General features: G+C 48.8%; 1 protein-coding gene across 1 annotated transcript in view; it reads left to right on the forward strand.

Moving 5' to 3' along the window:
• LOC119955138 (tetraspanin-9-like) overlaps positions 1-12,472 on the forward strand; it is a 225,742-nt gene that overhangs the window by 29,102 nt on the left and 184,168 nt on the right. The window contains exon 3 of the mRNA XM_038781052.1: positions 5,057-5,112. The gene's annotated coding sequence lies outside the window, so the exon portion shown is untranslated. The remainder of the gene's footprint in view (positions 1-5,056; positions 5,113-12,472) is intronic.

The raw sequence follows: 12,472 nt of genomic DNA on the forward strand, positions 1-12,472 counted from the left end.
TTAATCAAACTAATCTATCTGCCTGAAAATTGCACCGACCTCCTAAAAGGGACAAAACCCAGATAAGAGATGTTTCAAAACGCAACTAAACCTTTAAATTAAAATAATCCCGCCAGATTCCTTTGAAGCAAATGCTACAGATATGATCTAAAACCCATCAGTATGAGGTGAAGAGGAGGCAGTGGAGCCTATCTGTAAAAAAACAAGTTATTATTTTGATCTTGGCACAGAAAGGTCGGTAACAGTTTCATTCCCAGGTAACCAGCACATCGCTGGGTTTAAGGGGGAAGAATTGAGTTAAATTGCAGCCCTTCAGTTGGGATATTGACATAGAACAGTACAGCACAGAACAGGCCCTTCGGCCCTCAATGTTGTGCCAAGCAATGATCACCCTACTCAAGCCAACGTATCCACCCTATACCAGTAACCCCCCCCATTAACCTTATTTTTTAGGACACTAAGGGCAATTTAGCATGGCCAATCCACCTAACCCGCACACCTTTGGACTGTAGGAGGAAACCGGAGCACCTGGAGGAAACCCACGAACACACGGGGAGGACGTGCAGACTCCGCACAGACAGTGACCCAGCCGGGAATCGAACCTGGGACCCTGGAGCTGTGAAGCATTTATGCTAACCACCATGCTACCGTGCATAAATCACAGAATGAGCTAACACAGCAAGGAAAACAGAACCCAGTTTCCTAATGCGACTCATCAGTAATGATGTCAAAGAATGTGGTTCACACCAGCAGACAATTAGCTTAGATTAGAGAACATAACATTTAGCAGGAATGCTCTCCAGCTCCAATCAATGACTTGGCTTAAAGTAGTGAGTTATACTGCTTTTATTTTATTGAGAAAGCAAGGCCAGCATTTGATACCCATTACCAACTGCCCCTGGAACTGAGTGTTTTGCTCAGTTAAGTTAAGACTCAACCACTTTGCTGTGGCCGTGGAGTCACATGTAGGTCAGACCGGGTAAGGACGGCAGATTTCCTTCCCAAAAGGACATGAGTGAACCAGATGGGTTCACAACAGTCAATGATAGTTTTATGGTCGCTATTACTGAGATTAACTTTACATTCAAAATGTTTCAATTCAATTAAACTCCAGACCATCTGTGGAGGGATTTGAACCGTGCTCCCATAGGCATAGCCTGGATTATTAATCCGGTGATGTCACTATGCCAGCATCTCCCCCAAATAGCAGTGCATGCTTATTGTCCATGTCGCATTGTGAGTACTGCTGGGAGAAAACTTGGTCATTCCCCACTTTACTCCTTTTTGTGAGGACAAGTCAGCACAAGTTTGTAGAATCAAACAGAAATAACTTTATTGACGATATATACACACCACCAGTAGTTCACGACTGGTTCCCTCTCTAGCCGGTACCACACTGGCCAGCTCTATTTATACAGCTGCACTGTTAATGATTGCCCACCATGCCAAATTGGGGGAACTCATATTCCCCAAGGAACATGGGGTGATCAAATGTCCCCAGCCAATAGGAACCGAACCGGTTATAACACTCTTTGATCTTGACCATATTATTTTTGGAAGGGTTGAAGTCATCTGAGCAGCTAATATAAACCTATGGCCAATATTTGAAAAGCACAGTTTTATTTTGTTGTATAAATCTCCGCACATCTTGGGCTGGATTCACCGATTTGGAGGCTAAGTGCCGACGCCAGAGTGGGAACTGTGGCGTTTTACGCCGCAAAAATTGTCACCGAACCCTCACCCATCCGGCGAACGGTGAGGGGCTAGCAGCCGCATGGGTAAAACTCCCGGCTCCCACGACGAAAACGGACAGAGAATGGTCAGGTCTGTGACTGCGCATATGATGACCTGCAGAGGTCGCGCCGTAAAACATGGCGCTGGCCATATGTGCACCCGACCTGCCAAATACTGACCCATGGCCAATCCTCACCTATTCCCCCAGCCCTCGCGGATGCCCCCGGCCAGCAGCATGGCTCACGGCCGACTGTGGCAGCGCTGGACACAGTCCGCAGCCGCCACGCTTGGTTCCCAACCGCTGAGACCACAAGTCAACTGCGCAGTTGGGAACCTGGCCCATCGGGGGTGGAGCATCGGGGGGGGCGGCCTTCAGGTGACGCGGTAACGCCATTCCAAAGGCGTGCGCCGTGCGACACGATGACGCCATTTCAGAGGATGCAGAGGATAGAAAACCGCCATCATCCTGGAGGTGCCCCCGATTTGGGAGTCGGAAGGGATTCTCTGCCCGTTTACCAATTACGATGAGAGTGTGGGCAACAGTGAATCCCTCCCCTTATTTTTGGCGTTTATTTTTCCTCATTCCACACTTGGGACACTGATTGCTAATTTAATCACTTCTTAAATGTACTCCAGTTGTTCTATTTTTGGGTATTAGTTGTTTGTTTACCCATTTACCTGCTGATCCTCCGCTATTGCCAAACTACGTAGTAAATATTTTGATGTTTTTAAAGGATGGCTGTAAACATTATGCTATTTTACTTCAGTACTGCAGTCAGTGAGTGGTTGCAGGTTTGTCACAGTGAAGTGGCTAACCTGGGGCGGAATTCTCCGACCCCCCCGCAGGGCCAGGGAATCGCCCGGGGCCGGCGTAAATCCCGCCCCCGCCGTGGCCGGAATTCTCCGCCAGCCGGGAATCGTCGGGAGCGGGAATCACGCCCCGCCGATCGGCGTGCACCCCTCCGGCCCGCGATGGGCCGAAGTCCCACCGCTAACAGGCCAATCCCGCCAACGTGCTTTAAACCACCTCTGTGCCGGCAGGATTGGCGGCACGAGCGGGCAGCCGGGGTCCTGGGGAGGGCGCGGGGCGATTGGACCCCGAGAGGTGCCCCCATGGTTGCCTGGCCTGCGATCAGGGCCCACCGATCGGCGGGCAGGCCAGTGCTGTGGGGGCACTCTTTTTCTACCGCCGCCGCCGTGGCCTCCACCATGGCGGAGGCGGAAGAGACCCCTCCACCACGCATGTGCCGGTGGTGACGTCATCAGCCGCTGACGCTCCAGCGCATGCGCGGACTGGTGAAGGCCTTTCGGCCAGCCCCGACGCCGGGCCTCAGATGCTCATCCAACATGAATAAGCAGAACTTGACTTGCTGGAATCAATCATTAAGGAGCAAATGACTGAACATTTGGAAAGACAAAGCTCAATCCACCAATGTCAGCATAGTTTTATAAAGGGTAAGGCATGCTTGACAAACTTGCTTGAATTCTTTGAGGATGTAACCAGCAAGATGGATAATGGGGAACCTGTGGATGTGGTGTATCTTCCAGAAGTTGATAAGGTGCCGCATAAAAGACTGAATCAGAAGGTGAAATTGCAGGGAATTGGGGTAAAGAGGAGATAAAGATTTTACAGACGATATAGACAGGCTTGGAGATTGGGCCAAAATTTGGCGGATGGAGTTTAATGTAAATAAGTATGAGGTTATCCATTTTGGCCGAAAAAATAGAAAGGCAAATTATTATCTAAATGGAAAGCAGATTCAAGATGCGTCTGGGCAGAGGGGTCTGTGCGTCTTTGTTCATAAATCACAGAAAGTCGATATGGAGCTACATCATGTAATTAAAAAGGCAAATGGAATGTTAGCATTTATTGCAAAAGGACTGAAGTATAAAAGTAGAAAGTTTGTTGCAATTATATAGAGTGTTGGTGAGGCCATATCTGGAATATTGTGTCCAATTTTGGTCTCCTTATTTGAGGAAGGATGTGGTGGCATTGGAAGCAGTTCAGAGGAGGTTCACCAGATTGATTCTGAGGATGAAAGGGTTGACAGATGAGGAGAGATTAAACAGTTTGGCCTTGTACTCGCTGAAGTTTAGAAGGATGAGAGGCGATGTGATCGAGGTGTATAAAATACTAAAAGGGATTGATCGAGTAAACGTAGACCAAATGTTCCTCCTTGTGGGGCAACCTAGAACAAGAGGTCACGGATATAGGTTGAGAGGCAGTAGATTTAGAACTGATGTGAGGAGGAACTACTTCTCGCAGAGGGTGGTGAATTTGTGGAACTCGCTGCCCCATAGTGCGGTGGAGTCTGAGTCATTAAATGTTGCCAAGAAAGAGATAGATAGATAGATTTTTGATTTTAAAAATGGGCGAAAGGGCAACAGGTGGGGAGGTGGATTTGAGACCAGGAAGAGATTGGCCATGATCTGATTGAATGGCGGAGCAGGCTCGAAGGGCTGAATTGCCTACTTCTGCTCCTATTTCCTATGTTCCTATGTTGTAAAAACCCATCTAGTTCCCTAATGTTCTTTAAGGAAGAAAGTATGTCGTCCTCGCCTGGTCTGGTCTACGTGTCACCTCCAAAACCCACAGCAATGTGGCTAACTCCGAAATGGCCCGAGCAATCCACTCAGTTCAAGGGCAGTTAGGGATGGGCAATAAATACTGGCCCAGCCAGTGACACTCCTGAACAAATAATAATAACAAAAGTTACTGCTGCGCACTGGACTTTTGTTACTGTGTGGAGTGTGATGCAGGGCTGTGAGTGTGGCTAGAGTCTGCTGGCACTTTGTTGCATTCTCTAAATGCTTTTTAAACACGGGCTGATAACAGGATCAATACCGTCCTCCTGTTCTGTTTCATTGTGAGACCACAGATTCATCTGAGGTGAACACACAGACACAGAGCCGCTGTCTGCTGTAATTCCATTTGATGCCCCGGTTTTAATCCCCTGACTTTTGACAACAAGTGCGCCCCTCATCCATTGTACTGATTCCCGAGTGTTGAATTTACTGTGCAACTCTTGTCTCGAAAGTTTAAATCCTGATCCAGTAGATCCCTGTGCAAACAATTGATAAAAGCATCTGGTGCATGACGTCTGAGGTGGCTTGACATTCTATCACGTGATTCGGGTGTAGAAAATTAGAGGAGATTCTAAGCGCTGACATAAAAGTTTACAGATTATAAAGCTTTAATTTGGGATAAACACAGCCTGCATAAACTGTATCATCTATTTTGGGACTTCCATGAACCTCATGATGTTCAATTAATATTAAAATGTTTAAATCACATTGACGAGCAGTCCGTCTTTTATTTCAGGAGTCAAGCTGGGTTGTAACAAGTCTGTGGGCACGTTGAAAATCGACTTATACTCGGTAAGGATTTATATTATTTTATTTCAACTGACTAACTTGCTGTGATAACCAATTTTACACCTCTTTCGGGGATTTGTGTTCTTCCAAGGTAGGTGATTTGAGAGCAAAGGATACCTTTTGCAAACTCTGTGTAAAATGAGATTTAGTTTCATGCAGGTGAATACCTGATTTATTTTTCTGGCTATCATCTTTAGACTTTGCCTCTGAGAAAACACCTTCTGCCCCAGCACATTCAGTGTTCCATTGGAAGGTAACTTGATGTTAGCAGTAGATGTTTGGAAGAGATGATATATGACAATGCAACGGGACGTATGAATGTGCAAACATTCAGCACGGTTGTTCTGCTCTGTTAGATATTTCTTGTGAAGCAAGATTTCGGCTGAACTCATTCAGCATTTCCTGCTCATAGTCACTGTGCGATATTAAACTTTTGCACCTCTTATGGTATTAAGGGTCCATTCATATATCTCCCAACGTGACTTTACTTGTTTGTATCTTGTGCCTGAGTATGTGATTTCCAATCAAAGACCTTGGGAAATAGAATGGAATGCACTTCCTATCTGTGGGACAGAAGCAAAATATTGTGGGTTCTTGAACTAAAATGAGATAATGGTGGAAATACTCAGCAGGTCAGGCAGCATCTGCAGAGAGTGAAACAGAGTTAACATCTCGGGTCAATGACCTTCCATCAGAACTGAATAAAGTTAGATGATGCAACAGGTTTTAAGCAAGTACAGAGGCTGGGAAATGGAGCAATGAAGGACGAAAGGGAAGGCCTGTGATAGGGTGGAAAGCAAGTGAGGTTAAATGACGAAAGGGATGATGGTGCGAGACAAAAGAAACGGCGATACGACAAGTAGAGCAAAAGAAGATGGGCACAATTCTCCGCAAATGCGGAGAGTCGTGAAGGCTGCCGTGAAACTGGCCGTGTTTCACGGGAGCCTCCGTGCCCCCTCCCGGGACCCGATTCTGCTCCCCGGTCGGGGCTAGCAGCGGGGCCCCATGAACCTCGGCATCGCAGGCTTAGCGAACTTCGGTGGCTGACGCGCACGATGACGTCAGCCGCGCATGCGCGGATTGGACGGCTCCAACCCGCGCATGCGCGGATTGGACGGCTCCAACCCGCGCATGCGCGGATGACGTCATCACGCATATGCGTGAAACCCACGCATGCGCGGGCCGTTATGCCCCTCAGCCGCCCCGCGGACTGATCCAGCACACAAAGAGTGCGCGGGGTTCGGACCCACTGCCCGCGATCGGTGCCCATGCCACCCTGCCGTGCCAATCGGTGCCATGGTTCTCGAGAACGGCACTTTGCGGCCGTTTTCACGAACGGTGAGAGCAGGTGTGTTGGAGTTCGTGAAAACGGCCGTAAAGGCCTGGGAAATCGGCCCATCGGATTGGGGAGAATCGCTGCTCGCCGTAAAAAAACGGCGAGCAGCGATTCGTGCCGTGGGGGGCGGGGGGGGGGGGGGAGAATAGCGGGAGGTCGGGAAAAATGCCGGGAAGGCCCTCCCGCTATTCTGTCCGACCCGTCGTGGGGGGCGGAGAATCGCGCCCATCGATGTGTCTCGAATTGATGGACAGCTTAGGCCGGCGAGTGGGCCGCTTAACTGACCCTCATTCCTCTTAGTCGGCTGCAAGATTGAAATGGGGCTTGTTCACTAACCATGACCCCAGATTTCATTCCCTAAAGAACATTTAATACACACCGAATATTTTAGAACTACTTATAGAAAATGCCTAATAGTTTTATAAATATATAGATGATCAACAACTTCAAATGATTAAAAACAAAATAAATATTGACACTATGACTGCAGAGGGATTGCACGGTTCTCACAGTCAATGTTATGAGCAATCAGCACGCATCTCACTTCATGCTTTACGTGCAAATCACTTCAGTCATACTGGTAGGAAAAAAATTAGCGAATTGAATTTACCGGAACACGGTGGCCCTGCACGAGGCAACGGTCAACAAAATGTCTCGGGCTGCATGTGGCCCCCAGTTGGCCTAGAGGAAAGTGCGTGTGAATGTGGAACTGCTGAATCATCACCAGCAGCTGCAATCCACAGCCATTGGCTACAGTCATGTTCTGAAATAGTTGAACTCAATGTTTTCTTTTAATTCTTTCATGGGATGTGGGCGTTGCAGACTGGCTGGGTCAGCATTTATTGCTCATTCCTAATTGCCCTTGAGGGAGCATTTAAGAGTCCACCACATTGCTGTGGGTCATATGTAGGCCTGGCCATGTAAGGTCGCCAGTGGCCACCATTAGATGACCATCAGACTTTTCATTCCGGATTTTTTGTGAGCAGCGAATACTAAACTGAAAGAGGCACGACTAAATTACTGTTTCAGTGGAAGGAGTGTTTGGGGCCCTGGGTAGTGAGGTGAGCAGAGGTGAAAGGGCATGAGTTGCAGCTTCCACGTTTTTGGAAAGGTATAATGGGCACGGGAAGTGGGTGTTGGGACTGATTTGAGGAGTGGCTTAGGGAGCGATTATTCTGCCACATTGCTTCAAAATCCTGGAACTGCCTCTCCATCAGCACTGCGGGCAAATAATCGCTCCCCGATCCACTCCCCAAATCACTGCTCACAATGTGGTCTCCTTTACACTGGGGAGACCAAATGCAGATTGAGTGTCCGCTTTGTGGAGCTCCCCATTCAGTCTGCAAGCTCCCAGATGCATGTAGTTTTCATTCCTCGTCCTACTTCCACTCTGCGCTCGCTAACCCTAGTTTTCCACGCAGTTGCAACGTAAACTGGAGGAACAGCGTCTCGTTTCTCATTCATGCATTTTACCGCCTTCAGAACTCAACATAGCATTTCGCAATTTCAGATCGTCACCACTGCTCCCATTTTATTTAGATGGCAGATATTGGGAATACATCTTCTTCTCATTGATGCCTCCTCTCGACCCATTGCTTGTTTCCTTACTTCTCCCATTATTATCTCTTTATGCCTTGCACCATCATCCCTTTTGTCATTTAATCACTCCTACCTTCCACCCTATCACAGACCTTCCGTCTTTGTTCATCCTCCCTCCCCCTTTCCTGTGCTTGGATAAAACCAGTCGCACCTGAAACTTGTTCCAGTCCAGGTGAAAGGTCACAGGTTTGAAACGTTGGCCCGAACCTTCCATCCTCATTCGCTGCTGGGGTTTTCCAGTGCACTGACAGTGAATGGAGTTTTGGCCGGAAGGTCAAACTCTCCATTCACGCCCGCGACTGGGTGCTGTCATGGACAAGACCGGAGACCGGAGACCTGCTGAGTATTTCGAGCGTTTTCTGTTCTTGCAGCCCTCTCAGTGAGAGTCTCATTTTGAATGCTCCAACAATATAGAAGGAGAGATGCAGTGGGTAACGTTCCTGCCTCTGAGCCAGATGGCCCGGGTTTGAGACCCACCCCAGGACTTGACGACAAAGGAGGTTGCCTTCATGATGTGGCCAAACAGGCCAAGTATCAGCCTGTGAATTCTCTCACCGCACACCAAGGGCAGACAGTAAAATTGGGACAGATTCCTGATCAGTCCTGTGATGGAGGGAATATTGAGGCCAATACCATCATTATTCGTAGCTCTGGGCGACAACATGCCTGTAAACGTGCATGTCACCGTGGCAACCTGGGCCCCCTGAGCGCACAGTGACACACCACAATATCACTGCACCGTCGTACATATCCAATCCGTTAGTTTCTGACTTTGATCTTTATTCCCCTTCTCAGAGTCGCTCTGGTCATTTGTTTGAGGAATGAGAGGGTTAATCACTACCTTCTGCCACCACTTCCCTCCTGTCTGCTTCTCATTTTTTATCATGTGGCAGGAAATGGGGAAAGTGCCACCCCTGGATCTCCCCTTTTTGTAGCTTCAAAGCCCTTTTTGCTCATCTGTTTCAGCTCTTCCCCCATCTGCTGCCCGAGCCCTGCCAGCCCTGGGCCCCGATTGGAGGATGTGATCATTCTTGACATTTGCTGAACTGCCACATCATAGATTTATTCACTAAATTAAAGATCATGGGATTAAAGGGGCAGTAGCTGCAAATTGGCTGAGACAGATGCCAGCAGCCGGTGGTGAATGGTTTGTTTCTCAGACCAGCGGGAGGCAGAGAATCATGTTCCTCAAGGGTCGGGGTGAAGACCCATCGCTCATTTTGATGTATATTATCATCTGAGATTTGATTCAGTTTCAAAGCGTTGACACAGTTTGGAAAAGCGATAAACAGCGTGGGAGATTTCAGGAGAATGGGGAGCAATAAAATGGGCAGATACAGGCAGAAAAGTGGAAGATGGGGGCGTGTCGGGGGGGGGGGGGGGGTGGGGGGGGAGGAAAAGTGCACTCTGCATGCGTCAGTTTTTCTGATTCACGTTGGTCCATCTGTAGGGGATCACTTCTCTTCAAAAGCATCAACCTGGAAACGCTTGACAGACTCTCCTCACAGGCAGTCTGACCTTTTGGATGGAAATATCCAGTGTCAAATACCTTGGGTGATGGAAATTGAAATAAAATCAGAAAATGCTGGAAATAATCAGCAGGTCGGTCAGTATCTGTGGGGAGAGAATCGGAGTTAACGGCCGGAGTTAACGGCCCACAATGCCGATGTGGGCGCAGATTCCCACTGGTGAGATCTCGCAACACCATTGACCCCGCCTCCCACCATTGACGCAATGAGGTTCCCACCCAAGAAGGTCAGGAACCTCACCTGAATACATTTTCATTTCATTAGCGGGCTTTCCCGCTGCATCGGCCTCCCCGATTGGGATTTCCTCCCTGTCAGCGAGTGGTGATTAAAGAAGAAGTGCTATTTCGGGACAAAATGAGACAAGAGCCCCTGAGCATTTTGCAAATGATGTTTAGGATGTTAGGAAGATGGTGCATTCTCCCTGATGTATGTTTTATAAGAATGGGGTTCGGAAATTTACAAAAGAATACAAATTCTTTGAGTACTTACCAAATTCCCCAAAACCTTTATGTGTGTAGCCCTGTGGGCCTATGAGGGTGAATATTCCATCCTCCACAGCCTGTGAGCTTGTCTTTCCTGATGCCCAAGACCCCAGCTCTGAGCTGACCCCTCCCTGGCAGCACTCTGGGTGTATCTAGATCACAAGGACTGTAGCGGTTCAAGAAGGAGGCTCGCCACCATCTTCTCAAGGGCAATTAGAGATGGGCCTTGCCAGTGACACCCACATCCTGCAAAATAATTTTTAAAAATTGTACCCAGCCTCTATCTGTATCCTGGGTACGTGTGTTATCACAGTACAGGAATTGACCAATTCCATAGTGACTACCCACAGACCCCATAGCAAACTCCTTCCCCTCCCTTGCTGATTCCATTGCAAACCTCCCAACAGCCCCATAGCATTCAGTGACCCCCATAGCATTTCCCCCTTTCCACTATAGCAGCCCCTCCTCATAGTAACCCCCATCCTTCTCATAGCAGCCCCTCCCCATAGCAACCTCCCGTTCCTCCCCATAGCAGCCCTCCAGCCTTCCCCATAGCAGCCCCCACCCTCCCCCTGGCAGCCACCCAGTCTCTCCATAGCAACCTCTCACTCCTCCCTATAGCAATCTCTCACCCCTCCTCATAGCAACCCCCGCACTTCCCCACAGCAACCTTCCAATCTCCTCACATGCCAACCCTCCTGACTCCCCCATAACAACCCTCCCATTGACGCCTTAGCAACTCTCCCACCAATCTCATAGCAACCCATCTGCCCTTCTTCGTAACTCCCCTGCTTCACCACATAGCAACCCTTCTGCTTCCTCCACAGCAGCCCTGCAATCCCATAGCAACTCTCCTGCTTCCTCCACAGCAACCCTCCTGCTTCCTCCACAGCAACACTGCAATCCCATAGCAACTCCTCTGCTTCCTCACATAGCAACCCTTCTGCTTCCTCCACAGCAACCCTGCAATCCCATAGCAACTCTCCTGCTTCCTCACATAGCAACTCCTCCTGCTTCCTCCACAGCAACCCTGCAATCCCATAGCAACTCCTCTGCTTCCTCACATAGCAACCCTTTTGCTTCCTCCACAGCAACCCTGCAATCCCATAGCAACTCTCCTGCTTCCTCCATAGCAACCCTCCTGCTTCCTCCACAGCAACCCTGCAATCCCATAGCAACTCCTCTGCTTCCTCACATAGCAACCCTTCTGCTTCCTCCACAGCAACCCTGCAATCCCATAGCAACTCCTCCTGCTTCCTCCACAGCAACCCTGCAATCCCATAGCAACTCCTCTGCTTCCTCACATAGCAACCCTTCTGCTTCCTCCACAGCAACCCTGCAATCCCATAGCAACTCTCCTGCTTCACCACATAGCAACCCTCTTGCTTCCTCCACAGCAACCCTACAATCCCATAGCAACTCCTCTGCTTCCTCACATAGCAACCCTGCAATCCCATAGCAACTCCTCTGCTTCCTCCACAGCAACCCTGCAATCCCATAGCAACTCCTCTGCTTCCTCACATAGCAACCCTGCAATCCCATAGCAACTCCTTCTGCTTCCTCCACAGCAACCCTCCTGCTTCCTCCACAGCAACCCTGCAATCCCATAGCAACCCTCCTGCTTCTTCCACAGCAACCCTGCAATCCCACAGCAACCCTCCTGCTTCTTCCACAGCAACCCTGCAATCCCATAGCAACCTTCCTGCTTCCTCCACAGCAACCCTGCAATCCCATAGCAACTCTCCTGCTTCACCACATAGCAACCCTCCTGCTTCCTCCACAGCAACCCTGCAATCCCATAGCAACTCGTCTGCTTCCTCACATAGCAACTCCTCCTGCTTCCTCCACAGCAACCTTGCAATCCCATAGCAACTCCTCTGCTTCCTCACATAGCAACCCTCCTGCTTCCTCCACAGCAACCCTGCAATCCCATAGCAACTCTCCTGCTTCACCACATAGCAACCCTCCTGCTTCCTCCACAGCAACCCTGCAATTCCATAGCAACTCCTCTGCTTCCTCACATAGCAACCCTCCTTGTCTGACAATTTATTACTTTTTGTTTATCCTCCCACCTCATTTTTTTACTGTGATTGTTCATTTTTGCAATGACCCCGTTCACAGGAGGATGAGACTTCATGTCATTCACTCCAAATGCCAATAGTGTCACTTAAAAAATCAATAATTCACTTTTGGAAAAACAATCAAATTCCTCCCTAAAACAATAGGAATCAGCTGTTCCATTGCCTCACTAGTTCCTCCCTGGTGTGCCTCCACACCGCCTGGTATGTAGGGCTGCACAGGATTGGAAGGTAATGTTGGTATCTATCTGTTGGGCAGTGGCAAGGACAGTCATTTATTTGAGCAGCTTATTATGAAAACCTGATATTAAAACCACCCCGAATATAATTCAGCTCTGT

The sequence above is a fragment of the Scyliorhinus canicula genome, chromosome 20 (assembly GCF_902713615.1).
Source record: "Scyliorhinus canicula chromosome 20, sScyCan1.1, whole genome shotgun sequence".
Classification (NCBI taxonomy): Eukaryota; Metazoa; Chordata; class Chondrichthyes; order Carcharhiniformes; family Scyliorhinidae; genus Scyliorhinus; species Scyliorhinus canicula.